The 18,333-nt window shown below is 50.0% G+C and overlaps 1 protein-coding gene across 1 annotated transcript in view; it reads right to left on the bottom strand.

The window, feature by feature from the left end:
* Positions 1-18,333, bottom strand: part of LINGO1 (leucine rich repeat and Ig domain containing 1) — an 80,724-nt gene that overhangs the window by 61,623 nt on the left and 768 nt on the right. The window contains exon 2 of the mRNA XM_027123681.1: positions 4,501-4,598. The gene's annotated coding sequence lies outside the window, so the exon portion shown is untranslated. The remainder of the gene's footprint in view (positions 1-4,500; positions 4,599-18,333) is intronic.

Here is an 18,333-nt window from a genome sequence, read left to right as displayed (position 1 = left end):
AGATCAATGGAATCAAACAGCAAGGCCTGGACAGACATGAGAGCAAGAGGACATTTGGCACAAGATAGAAGTGTAGCTTCAGAGCAGGGAGAAAGGACAGCTCACTCAATAAACAGTGTCCAAACAACTGGCTAGTCATTTGGGGAAAAACCATGTAGATCCCTATCCTCAAACATTCCGAATGAACTAGGTATTTAAATATTTTTAAATATCATAAAAACTAGAAAACAACATAAGAGAACTTTTCAAAACTCTTCAGTGGGTAAGGCCAGAAACTCTAAAGGAAAATAGTGACAGACTTGACCACGGGACAATTTAAAAATTTTAAGGAGTTAAAAAAAAAAACTCCATAAATTTAAATGACAAAAAAACCCCCACAAAACTGTGAAAAAAAAATTTGCAACATATGACAGGCAAAAGGGTTAAATCTCTTACCCTCTTACAAATCAGTTTGCTCTTGCAAGTCAATAAGATGCATTGCACACACCCTCCCACCATCACTGAACCAAGGTCCCCTGTGACCTCCCCACTGCTAATGCATGATCAATGCTCAGTCTGCATCTTACTCCACCTTATGCTTGAAACATGTCTTGCCCTTGGCTTCCAGGATAGCATACCTGGCTCTCTTCCACCTCATTCATTGCATCTTCTCAGTCACCTTTTCCGTGCCTCCTCAGCTCCCTAACTTCGGACCAAAGGAGGCTCCAGGACTAGTTCTTCTCTTTTCTACCTATACTCAACTCCCTTGATGCTCTTATCCAATCCCATAGCTTTAAATGCTATCTTTATGCTGATGACCCCATATTTGTATCTGCAGCTCAGACCTAGCCCCTGAACTCCATCCTCATGTATCCATCTCTACTCAGATGTCTACTAGCATCTCACACTTTACATGTCCACAGCCAAGGCCTGCTCACAGGTACGCCACCTGGGCAGTCATACTGGGCCCTACACTCAGAAAGGTCCCAGGCTTAATTTAATGCTCTACTGTCACCACTTTGAAATTATTAATATTATTTTTTAAACAAAGGGCTACCCACTTTCATTTAGCTCTGGCCCCAAAACATTATGTAGCCAGTCCTATCCACAGCTGAGCTCTTCTCCTCCCTTACACCAAACCCACTTCTCTGCCCCGTCTCTGTTGATGGCAGCTCCATCCTTTTCCCTACTTGGGCCAAAACCTTTGGAGTCATTGTTATGGACTGAATGTTTGTGTCTCCCAAAATTCATATGTTGAAGCCCAACTCCCAATGTGATGGTATCTGGAGGTGGGACTTCTGGGAGGTAATTTGGGCTACATGAGGTCATGAAGGTGGGGCCCTCATGATGGTATTAGTGACCTTGTAAGAAGAGGAAGGGACACCAGAGCTTGGTCTCTCCGTGTGCACAGAAAGAAGTCGCGTAAGCACATAGCGAGATGGTAGTCATCTGCTAGCCAAGCAGAGGGTCCTCGTCAAGAACTGAGTCTGCCAGCACCTTGATCTTGGACTGCCCAGTCTAAAGAAGTATGAGAAATATATGTGTGTTGTTTAAGCCACCCAGCCTATGGTATTTGGTTATGGAAGCTTAAAATGACTAAGACAGTAATCTTTGGCTCCCTCTCTCTCTGACACACACACACCACCTCATCCAATCTGCCAGGAAATCCTATTGGCTCCACCATTAACAAGCACCCAGAATCTGCCCACTTCTCCCCACCTCCATCAAGACCCCCTGGTCCAAGCCCCCACCATCTCTTCCCTGGATCATTGCAACAGTCTACTGACGGATCTCCCTGCTTCCATTCTGGCCCCCTTCACAGTAGCTGGAATGATCTAGTTAAAATGAAATTCAGATCGTGTCATATCACTATTCAGAAACTTCCATGTCTCCCTGCTTTCCCTGCTTCATTCTGAGTAAAAGCCAAGGCTTTAGGGTGGCCCACAAGGCCTTGCGTGATCTGGCTCTTGATCCCTCTCTGGTCGCACATCCCACTCTCTCCCTCCCTCACCCTGTTCCAGCCACACTGGCCTTCTCACTGAGCCCTGAACAGGCCAGGCCTCCTCCTGACTCGGGGTCCCAGACATTTGTGTGACTCATTCTCTCGCTTCCTACAGGTCTTTTCTTTACTGCCACCTCCCAGTAAGGCCTTCCTGACTACCACATTCAAGTCACCCAACACCTCCCATCCCCTCACCTGCTTTATTTTTTTCTCCTTAGCACCTAATACTTATACTACACGCACTGTATTTCACTTGTTTATTTTCCCTTGGCTGTCTCTCCTTCACTAGAGCTCGTTCCATGGAGCAGCAGGGGATTTTTTTGATCAATTTTGTTCACTGTTAGGTCCCTAACCAAAACAGTACCTAACACGTAGTAGGTGCTCAATCAATGCTTACTGAATAAAGGGACAGATGAATAGAAAACTGAGCTGAGGGCGTGACATACATAGGCAATTCACAGATAAGTTGAAATGGCCAAAAAATGTACACAGATATGCTCAACTTCATTAGTGATCAAAGAAATGTAAAAGAAATCAGTTTTAACTATCAGACTGGTGGGGATTTAAGTGATTGATAATGTCATGGTTGGCAAGGGTGAAGGGAGGAGGCCTCTTGTACACGATAAGTGGGCACAAGTTTCTGCAGGTCGATCTGGCCTATGGATCAAACCTTGAAATGTGCGTAACCCCTGACCCAGACAGTCTACTTCCAGAAACATTCCCAAAGGACCCATAACACAAGTGCACACAGAGGTACGAACTGGGAGGTTCTCTGAGTGAGGTTTATAAATAGTCAAACACTGGAAACAATCGAAATGGCCACCAACGGGATTAATAATTGATAAAATGATTTAAAGACCGTCCATACAATGGGCGTAAAAGGATAGAGAAGAAGGTTAGAATGATTTACACCATATATTAAGTGAAAAATCAAGTGACGGGGCAGTATATCTAGTGTGATCTCATGTTTTTCCTTTTAAAATATGTTTATAAGTACACAGAAAAAAGACGGAAAGGATATGATATGTGGAACTAGTTAGCAGTGGTTAGCCCTGGCGAGGAAGAGATTATGGGAAGGGGTTGAACTGCATGCTTTAAATACTTCTACATTGTTAGATAGATAGATAGATAGATAGATAGATAGATAGATGATAGATAGATAAACACATAGAGAACATGTTACCTGAACAGTTGGAAAAATGACTCCGCCTAAGGAGAAGACACTTCCTTTGTCTCCCCAAATGTTGAAGGATGCAGAAATAGGACATTCTAAGCCCTCATGATCTGGCCCTGCCTCATCCCTGATACCCCACCACCTCCACCCCAACACCCTCAGCATGCTGGGTTCCAAGCTCACGAGACCATTTTCTATTCCTAGATCCTCTCGCAGCTCTGATCACGGGCCCAAAGGCCTGACCAACCCCGCCCAGTGACCGCCTCAGCCTGAATTCTGCTGTCAGAGAGCCAGAGGGGAAGACAAGGACCCAAAGAGCACTCTTAACAGCCAGGACTGCTGCCCCAGCGTCCAGCAGGAACCCCTGGTCTCTGCCCCAGGGACAGCCTGCAGGACCTGGGAGATTAGCAAATACCATTGATTGTGGCCTGAGTAGACTCGGCCGCCCTTGGCTCCAGGGCACCCTCCACAGGCGCTGGATGCAGCTGATACGAGGGGACCAAGGTGAGCCCAGCACAGAGGACTGAACAGAGGAAGAGGGAGCCTGGGGTTTCAGCTCCCACTAGGGTTGCCAGATTTAATAAATAGAATTGTACGTCCCATGCAATATTGGGGACATACTTATGCTAAAAAAATGATTTGTTGTCTTTCTGAAGTTCAGATTTAACTGGACACCTTATATTTTTCCTGGCAAGCCTAGCTCCCACCACATCCCAGCCCTCGGGGAACTTGGCCCCAAGCAGAAAGACTCCCTCCACCTGGGGCTCCCAGGAGCAGCAGAGAAATGTCCTCTCTCAGACCTAACGACCGAGGGGATTAAAAGTGAGCAGGGCTGTTCTTGGTGCCGGAAAGAGCACCTCTGCTCTGAGGGTGTCCTGTAGAGAGCAGGCACCTTTTGGAGTAAGAGCCACCACTCACAGAATCACAAACATCAGGGTTGTGAGTACAGCGACTCTGGCAGGGAAAAGCCAGTGACAGCAACGGGTGAGAAACTTCAGATGCAAAACCTCCCACTGCCAAAGAAATTGGCGGGTGTGTACCGCGAAGGATCCGTAACAAACTGCAGACAGCGAACATGTGAGAGCCAAACGGGGGGCCTCTCAGTGTCCCAGGGAGGCGGCCTGGTGAGGATGGCTTGCTGCTGGAGTGGCCCACTTCTTGGAGGTCTGGGAACTCCTCCCCAGGAGGCCCTGCAGTGACTGGGGACTTCAAACCCCACGCTGTGCCCCTCCCCATTGCCCTGACACTGGCCCATTCAGCCGGGGCGGGGGTCCTTACACTTAGAGCCCTCCCACCCAGTGCAGGAACATAAGGCAGGGAGAGCCCCCCCTTGATCTCCCCCTACCTGGGTTAGACGGCACCAGGAGGCAAACAGATGGTCCTCTGGGGGCCCGAGGAGTGGCAGGAGGAGAAGCAGCCTGTCCGTCTCGGTCCCAGCATGCACTGTGGGAAGAGCAGGAAGGTTAGTGTGGACAAAGATGGGGCCTCTGCTACCCGGGCTGGGCCCGCCTCGGCATGGGTCCCCCAAGGCAGATCCTGGCCCTCTAGCCCAGCGGGCTCAGCGCTGCCTCCCACCTCAGGGATGGGCCTTGTGGCAGCGGCCTCCCTACCGTCTCCCAGCCCCCTGGACTGCCCTCCCAGGCCTGGTGTCCAAGGGCCTGTTCGAACCCCTCCCTTCTCACCATCTCACACTGTCTTCAATAGGTCAGGCCCATCTCAGCGAGTCTTGTTCAAAACACACACACACACACACACACACACACACACACACACACACCACACACACCAGAGGCAGCTCTATCTCGTTCTCTCTGAGGTTTCCTTTGCTACCCACGAAGTCTGTCCCCTGCCTCCTGGAAGCTTCACTCACATGTCCTCACCCCCAGCACCCTCAACCCAGGATGTCTGGCTTCTGTCCCACCACTGCCCACAATACCCTCAGCAAGGACCCCCACCTGCCCGTGCCAGTCCTCCTGCCCCAGCCTGCTGGGTCTCTGGCTGGCTGGCCACTCCCTCCCGTAGGAGGCTCCTGACACACACTCTCCTCATTTTCATCGCACCCCTTCATCACTCCTCCTTACACATGGTCACAAGCTGCTGTTTCCATCCTCCCCTCCCTTCTCCTCCCTGGGCCATCTCACTCACACCAGTGTTTCAATCACCCTCTATCTATGCCCCCCAGTAGCTCCCATCATGCCCAGAGGAGAGTGGAGGACCCTGACCTGTCTCCCACCCTCCCCTCTCCTCCCTCAGCTCCAGCCACAAGGGCCGCCCCATGGTTCTCTCTGCTTCCCTCCAGATCCACACAGGCCTGGCCCCTCTTCGTCCGGGTTCAGCTCAGGACACCTCCTCAGAAAGTCTTCCCTGACCACCATGTGCAGGAGCCCCTCCTTACCCCTGTCACACTACCTGATTGACTGATTTCTCATTTGGTTTTCCCTGTCTCAACAATCCCACAGTGAGCTTTATTGCCAGTCAGGTTAATTGAGGTATAATTTACTTGCAGCAAAATTTACCCTTTTCAGATAACAAATACTAGTGAGGATGTGAAGAAAAGAGAAGCCTTGTGCACTGTTGGTGGGAATGTAAATTGGTGCAGCCACTATGGAGAACAGTATGGAGGGTCCTCAAAAAATTAAAAATAGAACTACCATATGATTCAGCAATTCCACTTCTGGGTATATATCCAGAGGAAATGAAAACACTAACTCAAAAAGATATATGCACTCCTGTGTTCACTGAAGCATTATTCACAATAGCCAAGATACGGAAACAATCAAAGTGTCCATCAATGGACGAATGGATAAAGAAGATGTGAGATATATATCTATGTAACAAAATATTATTCAGCCATAAAAAATAAGGAAATCCTACCATTTCTGACAACATGGATGGACCTTGAAGGCATTATGCTAAGTGAAATAAGTCAGACAAATACTGTATGTGGAATCTAAAAAAATAAAAAAACAAACTCATAGGAAAGGAGATCAGACTTATGGTTATCAGAGGCAGAGGGTTGGGGGAGGAGGAATTGGAGGAAAGTGATCAAAACTTCCAGTTACAAGATAAATAAGTTCTAGGGACATAGAGTACAACATGATGACTATAGTTAACACCACTGTCTGTTATATAGGAAAGTTATTAAGAGAGTAGATCCTAAGAGTTCTTATTTCAAGGAGAAAACACTTTATCTCTTTTCTTCCTCCTTTTCTTTCTATTGTACCTACATGAGATGATGGATATTAGGTGGTAATCATTTCACGATATATGTAAATCAAGCCATCATGCTGTATGCCTTAAATATATACAGTGATGTATGTCAATTATTTCTCAATAAAACTGGATCAAACTTTACCCTTTTTAGCGCACAGTTCTAAGCTTTGATAGCTGCATACTGCGTGTAACCACTATTGCAATTAAGATACAGAACAATTCTATTAACCCCCAGATCCAAAAATCTCCGTGAGCTGTCCCTTTGTAGTCAACTTCCCCCACTCCCTACCTCTCACAACCACTGAACTGTTTTCTGCCTCTATAGTTTTGTCTTTTCCAGAATGTCATACAAATGGAATCATCTATATGTAGCCTTTTGAGTCTAGCTTTGTTCATTTATCAAATAATGCATTTGAGATTTACCTGTGTTGTTTCTTGTACCAGAATTTCATTCTTTTTTTTTTTTTAATTGCTGAGTAGTATTTGATTGTTTATCCATTCATTCACCAGCTGAAGGACATTGGGATTTTTTTTTCCAGTTTTTGGTGATTATGAATAAAGCCACTATAAATATTCGCATACAGGTTTTTGCATGAACATAAGTTTATATTTCTCTTGGGTAAATACCTAGCAGTAGGATTGCTGGGTTATATGGTAAGCATATTTTTAACTTTATAAGCAACTGCCAGACAGTTTTCCAAAGTGGCTGTACCATTTTGCATTCCCACCAGCAACATATAAGAGTTTCAGTTGCTCTGTATCCTCACCAGCACTTACTGTTGTCAATTTTGCAAGAGTCATTGTAAGAGATACGCAGTGGTATCTCACTGGGGTTTTAATTTGCACTTCCCTAATGACTAATGATGATGAGTGATTTTTTTATGTGCCTGGTTTATTATTTTAGTACCATCACTATTTGAAAGTACCATCTTGATTTAATGATTTCTGTTTGTTTTCCATTTCTCCCATCATATGTGAGAACAGGGACCTTGGCATCTACTCCCCCAATATCTAGAAGATTATCTGGTACTGGATAATGATGATGATGATGATGATATCGAGCATTTATAGAGTCCTTATCTTGTGCCCAGTGCTGTTTTGGGTGCTTTACAAATATTAACTCATTTAATCCTCATAACCACCCTAAGAGAGACAGATGCTATCCCCTTTTTAAAGAGGAGAAAACAAAGGCAGAGAGAAGTAATTCACCGGTAGCTAATAAGGGACTGAGCCCAGCTTCAATCCCAGGTCGACTGGGGTCAGAGTCTACAGTCATAATCAATACATTACCTGGCCCATAGCAGCCACATTTGCTAAAGGAATGAAAATGTGGAAGAAAGGCAACAACTTCAATCCAGCATGCCATGGACTGAATGTTTGTGTCCCCCCAAATTCATATGTTGAAACCTGATCTCCAATGTGATGGTATCTGGAGGTGCAGCTTTGGGGAGGTGATTAGGTCATGAGAGTGCAGCCCTCATGAACGGGATTAGTGCCCTTATAAAAGAGACACTGGAGAACCCTGTCACCCCTTGTGCCATGTGAGCTCACAGCGAGAAGATGGGATCTATGAACCAGGAAGCAGGCCCTCACCAGATGCTGAATCTTCCAGCACCTTGATCTTGGATTTCCAGTCTCCAGACTGTAAGAATTAAACTACTGCTGTTTATAAGCCACTCAGTCTCCGGTATTTTGTTATAGTAGCCTGAACAGACTAAGACAGAGTGGCTTCTAGACGCCGCCTCTTGGATTTTCTCCCTCCAAGGCTGAACTCATTCTCACTCTCAATCCTGCTTCTCCTCCTAAAAAATTCATTTTATGTTGGTATGGCAGGTGTCCAATGGGGATAAGAGGGGTGAGGCTGAGTCAAACCTGGAGTCTGATGGTAGAGGGCCTGGGCCGGCCATGGGGCTTATTCATTCGCGGGGACTCTTCCTCAAAGCTTTTCCCATCAGTCCCTCCCACAAACCCTGGGCCTCCCCAGGAGGAGAGAATGAACAGGCAGTCATGGCCTTGGCAATTCTGAAACCCTTGCTCTGAGAGCACCCCACAAAACCCCTGCTACAGATAACTTTACTGCTCACTGAAGGTCTGGGCACATTTCCTCCATGCCCTCCCCCACACAGAATGTCCCCACACTTTCTCAGATCCTTCACAGGTAGTTGAGGCCATATGAGAAGTTCTGGCCAGTGGGCTGTGAACAAAAGTGATGTGCGTCACTGCTGGGCCAATGCATTTAGGAGCCAGTGTGTGCCTCTACCACTTTCTCTTCTTTGCCACAGTGGCTGAAGGAGGCCACAGGTTCCAGATGGGGCAGCTACCACATGGTGGAGCTTCTGTCAGCCTGGGTCCCTGCGTGACTAAATGGACCAGAGGCTGCCACCCTCCCCACTTCCCACATCGAACATGTAATGTGAATTCGTATGGTAAAGGAAGAAAGAAGAAAGGAGCCTTGTCGCATTAAATCACTGAGAGTTCAGAGAGAGCTTGTTCGTGCAGCACATCACTATGCTACCTACACCCCCACTGGCCACATGGGGGCGTATGGTTTGAGAACACGTTTGGATGACTTTCTGGGTGACAGAATTAAGCTCCATTTGGGAGCCCCTAAATGACTAGGATTTCAGTGGGGGATGGAATATCTCAGTCACCAAGTTGAAAGGTTCCCCATTCGCAAGGGAAAGGGGGCAGTTCCAGGCCCTTTGGCAGGATCCACTAGCAGGCCCATCCCCATCTGGGGAAGGGAGGTGTGAGCCGAGGCAGCTGGGAGCATCTCCATGAGAGCTGGGGCCTTGGCCTACATTCAAGGGCTTGAACTTGACTTTAGAACAAAGGCTGGAGTGTCTTTAGAGCTTTATCCCTAACTCAGGTTTGGGACCAGCTCTCAGAAAGGCGCTTGGACCCCAAACTGGTCTGTCCTGGATGGACAGTTTGGGGTCGGGGAGGGGGAAGGAAACTCCAACAGGGCCTTGGAGCCGCAAATGACAATGCACTGCAAGCTTAATTGTAGGTTTATATTTTGAACTTACTGACACTTTAGCAATGATCACCTTGAATGTTGTATGCTCCTGTGGGACAACACAGGGAATAGGGAGAAGAGGCCTCCCCTCAAGATAAGAGTGGGGCGCTGGTAGACAATCTGAGGGGAAAGCCCTTAGTTCATATAAAGCCCCTGTGACTTCTTGCCTTTTCCAAGAAGTAAGATTTGGCTACAGTAAAATACACTGTCTCCTGCCACACACCCCCTCCAAACTGGTACAATACGGCTTCTTCGAGGCCATTAAAAAGACGTCTTGAGAACGAGCGCTGGATGCCGGTGTCAATACTTGTCTACGTGCATCCCAAGGCCTGTGGTTTTGAAATGGGGCCAGGGTAGCTGGAAACTGTGGCCTTGCATGGCGCCCTGCAGGGGTACTGGGGTGGGGACTTGGATCAGAGGCAGGGGTGGGGTTGTTTAAAGTGTAGAAGCCCCTTGGGCAAAGGTGGACTTGGTGAAACCCAGGGACCTGGGGACAGGGGCTTCTAAAAGAGCAGTCGTAAGAAATCCTCTCTCAGAGCCTTTGGGGGTGGGGGGCCTGCAGTTGGGTGTGGCTGTTCCCTGGGAAGGACTGAAGCAAGTTTTGCCATCATTTTGGCTAAGAATAAAAGGGTGTGACTGGGCTTCCCTGGTGGCGCAGTGGCTGAGAGTCCGCCTGCCGATGCAGGGGACACGGGTTCGTGCCCCGGTCCGGGAAGATCCCACATGCCGTGGAGCGACTGGGCCCGTGAGCCATAGCCGCTGAGCCTGCACGTCCGGAGGCTGTGCTCCGCAACGGGAGGGGCCACACAGTGAGAGGCCCGCGTACCGCAAAGAAGAAAAAAAAAAAGGGTGTGACTGATACAGTTCAACTGAAAACAAAATCCCCCAAAGAAACAGGCAATAACTGCTCCATTCTTTACCACGAGGGTTTATTTACTTGGGGGGTTATTTATTTTTTTTAATTTTATTTATTTTTTTGGCTGCGTTGGGTCTTCATTGCTGCACGTGGGCTTTTCGCTCTAGTTGTGGCGAGTGGGAGCTACTCTTTGTTGCGATGCGCGGGCTTCAGTAGTTGTGGCACGCAGGCTGGCACACAGCCTCTAGGGCACAGGCTCAGTAGTTGCGGCGCCCAGGCTTAGTTGCTCTGCGGCATGTGGGAATCTTCCCGGACCAGGGATTGAACCCATGTCCTCTGCACTGGCAGGCGGATTCTTAACCACTGTGCCACCAGGGAAGTCCCTATTTGGGGATTTATTTACTTGGGGGTTTATTTTGATGATGAGAAATCCATAATGATAAGTTTGGTGATTTCAGTGAGTTTTTTTAGCATAGGAGAAAATCTAAATTGGGTGCAGACCTGAGATTTTAACCCAACTTGGACACCTTGCACCTACCCTCATGACCACAGGATCTGCTTAGATATGCTAGCGGTAAGGAACTGTGCCCAGAATTTGCTGTGCTTTCTGCTTTTGTTTCCTACAGGCAAGTTTCCTGAGAATTACTCATCCTGGGGTCAAGGATCCAGCGATGGCTTGTGGCTAGAGTGGAGATTTGGCTGGGCTGGCGTCAGCTCAGACCCCTGGCTCGAAAGTAAACTTGAGGATCCCCACTCAGGGAGGAAGGGGTTTTAGATTTGGACCTTATGGTCTGGTATCCAGAAGCCTGGGCAATGTTGGGATGAACGCATTGGCTCGTGGAGAATGCCTGACTAGAACTGCTTGGGGGAGGATTCCGTGAGCGCGACATGAATCGTTTTCCCCTGAATGGTTTTTGCTGACTGACTGGGCTTTAATTCACTGTCTGCTAAGGGTTTGGGGGATGAAAACAGAGGAAGAAGTTTCAAAGGAAATTTTTTTTTTTTTTTTTTTGTGGTACGCGGGCCTCTCACTGCTGTGGCCTCTCCCGTTGCGGAGCACAGGCTCCGGACGCGCAGGCTCACGGGCCCAGCCACTCCGCGGCATGTGGGATCTTCCCAGACCGGGGCACGAACCCGTGTCCCCTGCATCGGCAGGCGGACTCTCAACTACTGCGCCACCAGGGAAGCCCAAAGGCAAATATTGAAAGAAGTTCCTGTGGGGAATTGAGGAAGAGCTGGCACAGGAGAGAGGTGGCAAGTGGAGGGAGGATGGAGAGGGATGGGAGAGGGTAAAGGGGCACAGACATCACCATCTCATCGCAGTCACCATAGACAGCATGCTGAGAGCTCCGCCCTCACTGGGCTAAGCACTTCCCATGCAAGAACATGTTCAATGCCCACCAGCACCCTAGGAGGTGGTACTGTCACTGTGTGCATTTTCAGGATGGGGATACCGAGGTACAGAGAGGGGGAGTAACTTGCCTTATAAGGAATGGGGCTGAGTTTCAAACCCAGGCAGTCAGGTTCCAGCACTCATCCTAAGAGTCCCTGATGAAACTGGGTTGGTCAGGCTAGAAATGGATGAAAGGCTCCTCAATGCCATTGGCAGGAATTCTGTCTGTGGGGGGTTAGATCTAAGTTGTCCAAAATATCCCCTTTCTGACAGTCACTAGCTCTGTGACCTTGAGCAAGTTACTTACACTGAGTCTGCTTCCTTATCTGTAGAACATACTTTATATGGCAGTAAAGATTACAGAGCATGTGTGAGTGTGTGCGTGTGTGTGTGTGTGTGTGTGCGTGTGTGTGTGTTGCCTTGTACAGTACTCGGTAGAGAACAGGAATTCCACAAAAAGTAGACACCCCTCCTCCCTGCCATGGAGCCACAGCACAGATGTGCTAGTCTCCAGAACTTCCAAGCATGGACATGGGCATGGACCTGTGTATTCATGTATGTACTCATATATCCACATGTCCCTGCCTGGGGGAGCACTCACGTGCACAGGCATGCATTTCCCTCCCTGGTCCTGTCCCTAACTCAGGCTCGTGGTGCTATCAGCCATGCAGTCCGCAGCCAAACACCCAGATGTCACTCTCGAGTCCTTTCTTTCCCTCTCTCACCCTCACATCCTCTCCCCATAGTCAGCCAATTCCTGAATATTTCTCAAACTCCTCTTCTCCCGGTTCTCCCTCACTCCCACCCCAGCTGGCTTGCAGTCCTCCCTCCACCCACCCTCCACACAGTGGCAACCAGAATGACCTTTCCCAGTCACAAATTTGACCTCACCCCCGCTCCGCTTAAAAGCATTCCAGGAAGCCTGGCCAAGCAAGACGTGAAACTCAGAAGCCCTAAGGAGAAGTCTGACAGATTTGACAGAATAAAGATATCAAGCTTCTGTATAGCCAAAGATACCATAAACAAAGTTAAAAAGACAAACAGCGGACTAAGGGAAATATTTCCAACGCACATAACAGACGAACATTTTAAAATTCCTAATATACTAAAAGCTCCTTTTTACCAATAAGAAAAAGGCAAAAAGAAAAGAAAAATAAGCAAAGGATGTGAATAGTCAATTCACCGAGAAGAAAATACAAATGGCCAATAACCACATGAAAAGATGCTCAGCCTCACTGGGGAGAAGGGAAGTGAGTGTTGAAACCACAGTGAGATGTTCTCCTGGATCGGCAAAAATTAAAAAGCTTGATAATGTTCAGTGCGAGGATGGCTGGGGAAATGGCTACCTGCAGATACCAAGGGTGGCCCAACCTTTTGGAAGAGCAATGTGACAGTAGCTATCAAAATTTAATAAGCATACCCTTTGCCCTGGCAATTCCACATCTAGGAGTCTATCCTACAGAAAGGCTTACACGTGTCAGCCAAGGTATATATACGAGGATGTTCACTGAAGCATTATTTGCAAGAGTGAAAAATTGAAGACCACCTAGATATCCATCAACCCAGGACTAGTTACATAAATTACGTTATGTCCAAACAATGGAGCATTAGGCAACAATTAAAAAGAACATGGGAGATCTGTATGCGGTGACACTGACAGATGCCCACAACACACTGGTAAATGGAAGTTGTAGAGTAATGTGCATAATACAATTCCATTTCTTTTTTTAGATAATATACAATAAGTATGTTTATAAAAGCACAGAAAAACTTCTGGAAGGAGGCATACCAGACCAACAATAGTGGGACCTCGGCAAAATGAGATCTAAGGGCAAAGAGGGCACTTCCCTACTTAATAGGACACACTTCTATATTGTTTCAATTTTTGCATGAGCAAACATTGCTTTTGTGGTTAAAAAAAAAAAAAAAAAAAAAAGGAAAGGAAAAAAGAAGAAAAATACTCCATCCATGGCCCCTCACTGGCTGTAAGAGAAAGTCCAAACTCCTCGGGGTGGCCCCTAAGGTCCCTCAGGACACAGCCCTTGTGTGCCACCAGCCTAGGTCTCCCCTTGTCCCATTCTTTGCCTAAGTCTAGATAGACAAGCTCAGCTCCCTTTTAGTCCCCCAGACTGCCTCTGGGCCTCTGTCCCTGTGGTTCTATCTTCCCACAGTGTCCTTTCCTGCCTCCTGTGCCTTATCTTTCGAGTCGTTTCTCGTGTGTCGCCACCTTCTGGAAACTCTCCCTGAACATTCCCCCACACTCTGCCTTCTCTCTCCCTCCCAGCAACGGTGACAGCCAACAACCAGGGAGCACACATGTGTCTGTGTCGGGGCTGTGCTGTATGCTTTGCATTGTACTGATTTCTTCAATCCTCATAGCAACCCTAGGAAGGTCTGTCATCACCTCATTTAACAGATGAGGAAACTGAGGCAGAGAGGGGTTACCCAACTTGCTCAAAGTCACACAGCCAACAATCAGCAGAGCCAGTGAGTGGTGCCGGGCAGGGCACCCGTGCAGCCCCCCAGCAGCGCTCAGCACAAAGTAGCTATACCTGCCAGGCTTCAAGACTTGCCTGGGAGTCTCAAAGTTGGGGTTTGTCTTGTTCTTGCCCCCAGAACCTGGGCAGGTCAGGCGTGCACAGGGAGGTCTGCTGGGCCCGGAAGCCAGCCCCCAACGCCACCCAGCCAGGGCTAAAGGAAGTAGCTGGTCTCCTCAGGGAGCTCGGGCGGCGGTGAGGAAGGGGGCTGGGACCAGCGCAGCTGGGGGCCAGCTGACCCAGGACTGCTGAGGAAAGGGATGGTTTGTGGAGCTGCAGCCCCACCCGAGGCGGGGACCCAAGCTACTCCCCGCACACCTACTGTGTGTCAGGCCCTGGGGGTAACGGGCCAGGGAAGCCGGGGGCCAGGAGACTACTCTGCCCTCCACGTGCTGTAAAGCCAGACACATGGAGGCCAGGAGCCTAAGAGAGGGACAGGCCAAGAGCCGTCGGAATGTGCTCGCAGGAGCGGGGGCCTGGCTTCTGATTGGGATGAAGCAGACAGGGGGTCTCCATGAAGGAAGTGGCACCTGGGCCCAGCCTAAAAAGATGAAGGGGATCTGGGCAGATGGAGTTGGGAAGGGAACTCCGGGGGGCTGGAACGGCTGGAACAAGGGCCTGGGGGTGGGCAGGTGTGCGGAGCGTTGGGGAAGAGTCACTGGTCTTGGCTGGAGCACAGGACAAGTAGGGAAGCAGCAGTGGACGCAGGGGTAGGGGTGCTGGGGGCCCTTGGAGGGGGCAGCTGCCTGCAGGTGAGGAGGGGGCACTCTGGAGCGGGTGGATTGCCTACGATCGGAACCTGGCAGGCAAATCCACCTTTGCAGTTAGCTGCAGGACAGTGGCTTAGCTCTCCACCTCAGTGCCCTCATCTAGAAAGTCATGCACCTTCCTAGACTGCTGAGAGAATTCAATGAGACAGTGATTTGAAGCACCTGGGACCCAGGGAGGGGAGGATGGCCGCGTCTGGCGGGGGCGCCGTGCCCAAGGAGGCCAAGGTGGCTCGCGGGGCATCTGCCCGTGTGATGTGAACTTGTGGGGGCAGATGAGCCACAGGGCCTCCCAGCCCAGCAAAGGTATTCACATACTATCCTTGTGTTTAAAGTATAAACTCCAGGTAATGTCATTTCACACTCTGCACCTTAAAGAGACAAAAGAGGCAGAGCCCCACGATCTTGAGCGGGTCCCTGCTCCTCCCAGGGCCTCAGTTTCCCCATGCAAGTGGTAGGTGACTGGTCGGGTGGCTTCTCCAGGGCTGGTTATTCAGAAGGGGTTGAGCCATGGAAGGAGGGAACTGGGGGGGCGGGGGGAGGTGCAGAAATCCAGAGGGGTGGGATTCAGAGAGGGGCGGAGTGGGGATGGAGGAAGGAGAAGACCCTCCTTCCTGGGGCTAGTCCCCTACCCAGCCAAGGCCCTCCTCACACCCCCTACTCCGAGGCCCACCAGCCCCCGCCCGTGCCCGGGTCGTATTCACTCAGTTCGGGGTGGAGAAGTTGGAAGAAGAGGAGCCCCTGCTTCCCAGGGCAAGTTACTCGCGGGAACAGTGGTGTGCAGGCCCGGAGACAAGTAAGACCTGCGACCATGCCCCACTGGGCTACTTCAGGCGGAGGGTCATTAGGCAAGTCCCCGCACGTCTCCATTTCCTCTTCTGTGAAATGGATAAAAATGCTTTCCTTGTAAGTACTATTGCCAGCCCAGTGCCCAGCACACCACCAACCTGCCCCAGAGGTGAGGCCTTTGGCTCACCAGGAGCTGAGCACGCCCTGGGGGAGTCACAGCCAGCTCTTGGAGGCGGGGAGAATCACTCACCCTAGGCACCCCCAAGGCCCCCACGGGTGCCGTCCTCCTCATCGCTCACAGGGACCCTATCTTAGCTGCTTCCCCGCTGGCCCATCTCCAGCACCTCCCCCTCCCACTTGCTGCCAGAGGAAGGCTCCAAGTGAGGCCCACTTCGACTCTGATCACTCGGCCGTCGTTGAATGCTTGCTTGCCACCTCCCCCACCAGCCCTGTGGGCAGGAACCACATCTGATTCATCTCATCCATTGCAGAGTGTGGGGTCTGGCACAGGAGTCCTGCCCACAGGCAGCAGAGCTAGCAGTGGGAACGAACAAACACGACCATTCAGCCCTCCCACCCGGCACCTGTTGCTCTACTGAGTATCCGTGACAATGCTGGGCTCAGTGTGGGGTTGGGGTCAGAGCTTCGTGTGGGACCAGGATCGAGATTCAGTCTGCACAAGATCGGGCTCAGTGTGGGGCTGGGATCAAAGTTCAGTCTGTCCAGGAGCAAGGCTCAGTGTGGGGCTGGGGTCAAAGTTCAGTCTGTCCAGGATCCAGGCTCGGTGCGGGACTGGGGTCAGGGTTCAATGAAGGAAGTTTTCTGCCCCCTACTGTGAAGGGCTCAGGACTTCTCCCAGCCTTACCCACTGCTTTGAAAACAACATAGCCTATCCCTGGGGTGCTGGGGCCTGTCTTCTGAGTCTCCACTGTGCCCACCCTCTACTCAGGCAAGGCCTGTCCTCTGCTCCACCCCAGGCAGCTATGCCGGGATTGCCATACTCACTATGCCCCAGCCGCCACCTGACTCCTACAGAAGGGGCTCAAGGCAGGAAGTGCTTCCTTGCATCCTTAACTGGCCTTCAGAGACACAGCAGGACAGTCAGCCTTCTGGCATGAATGCATTCCTAAGCCTAAGAGAAGTGGTTTGTGAGTTAGCACAGATTTTTCTATTATCCACCCCGCTGTCCCCACTCCATTAGCCCAGAGGATCCAGTGCCAACAGAGGTAAACCCAGGTCTGGCTGAACATGAAGGCGAAGGTGTTCGCTGGTACATGGCCGTGAGATATGCCACCCAAATACTTCCTCCTACCACAGTGCCTGAAATCCCTCCTTTGTGCTCCTTGCTTTAAGTAACTCTTGCTGACCCTCCTCTGAAACCTCCATCCTGAATCAGTTTTCAGCTGGGTGCGGGGACTGCTGGATCCCTCAGCCCTGGGCGACTCAGGTCTAGCCCAGGTCTGGCACTCACAGGGCTCAGAAATGGGAGCTGAATCAGACTGGCCTGAGTGGGCATCGGAGCTGGGCAGAAGGCTGCGCCCGCCCCTCAGCAGCCCCACTCACCCAGCCAAACCCTCTACGACCACTCTGCCTGCTACTCTCAAGCAGAGGGTCAAGCTGGTTTGCTGGAAAGACACATGGTTCTAATTTTAATTAATTAAAGAAAAAAATCTAATCACTGCATTAAACTTCTCATTACTCCACTTGAATACCCTTTAAGTAAATTTAATTACCAGAGGGTTGGGTTTCCTAGCCTCTTTCATTAGCTTCTGATAAGATGAGGAATGGGAAGGGAAGAGGGTGGGAAACAGAACAATGCCATTTTTAACCCAAGGAGGGCAAGGTGGGCGTTGTACTGGGGCTACCACGGTCAGGCTTTGGTGCCGCCCTGAGGACAGGCTTGGCCTTGGGCCTGGGGAGACCCCCACCCCAGCTGCTTCTAGAAAGGAAAAGGCCTAGCATTTGGCTGCAGTCAGCACTGAGCGCTTCATTTATGGCCACTCTTGGTTATTTATACCCCACCTCCTTCTAAAAGAGTTTGAGGCTGCTAAGAACAGCACAAACTGAAACATAAGAGAAGAGATCAGAACAAGGGAAAAATATGAGAGAGAAGAATATGAAGCCAATGGCAAGACTACTGAGCAACTGCATGCCACAGCATCCTGAGCACTTATCAGAAATGGGCCACGAACCAGCTATGAGCTTCCTAGCAGCCAAGGCAAAGAGAGCAACACATCTTGGCACTAATGCAGTAACCAATAGAGTATTCATAAGGAAATGCACACTGAGCCTCAGGCTTTCCATCTGTAAAAAGGGTGGAGCTGGCGGATGAACTAAAGGAAATAACCATTGGCTGGAGCAGTCAGCAAAGGTTTCCTAGAGAAGGAGAGACCTAAACTGGGCCTTAAAAAAAAGGATAGGGCAGGGGCTTCCCTGGTGGCGCAGTGGTTGAGAGTCCGCCTGCTGATTCAGGCGACACGGGTTCGTGCCCCGGTCTGGGAGGATCCCACATGCCGCGGAGCGGCTGGGCCCATGGGCCATGTCCGCCGGGCCTGCACGTCCAGAGCCTGTGCCCCGCAACGAGAGAGGCCACAACAGTGAGAG

Source organism: Aethalodelphis obliquidens, unplaced genomic scaffold (assembly GCF_003676395.1).
Source record: "Aethalodelphis obliquidens isolate GAN/ISIS:26980383/991018 unplaced genomic scaffold, ASM367639v1 scaffold26, whole genome shotgun sequence".
NCBI lineage: Eukaryota > Metazoa > Chordata > Mammalia > Artiodactyla > Delphinidae > Aethalodelphis > Aethalodelphis obliquidens.
This window is presented reverse-complemented; position numbering and strand designations above follow the sequence as displayed.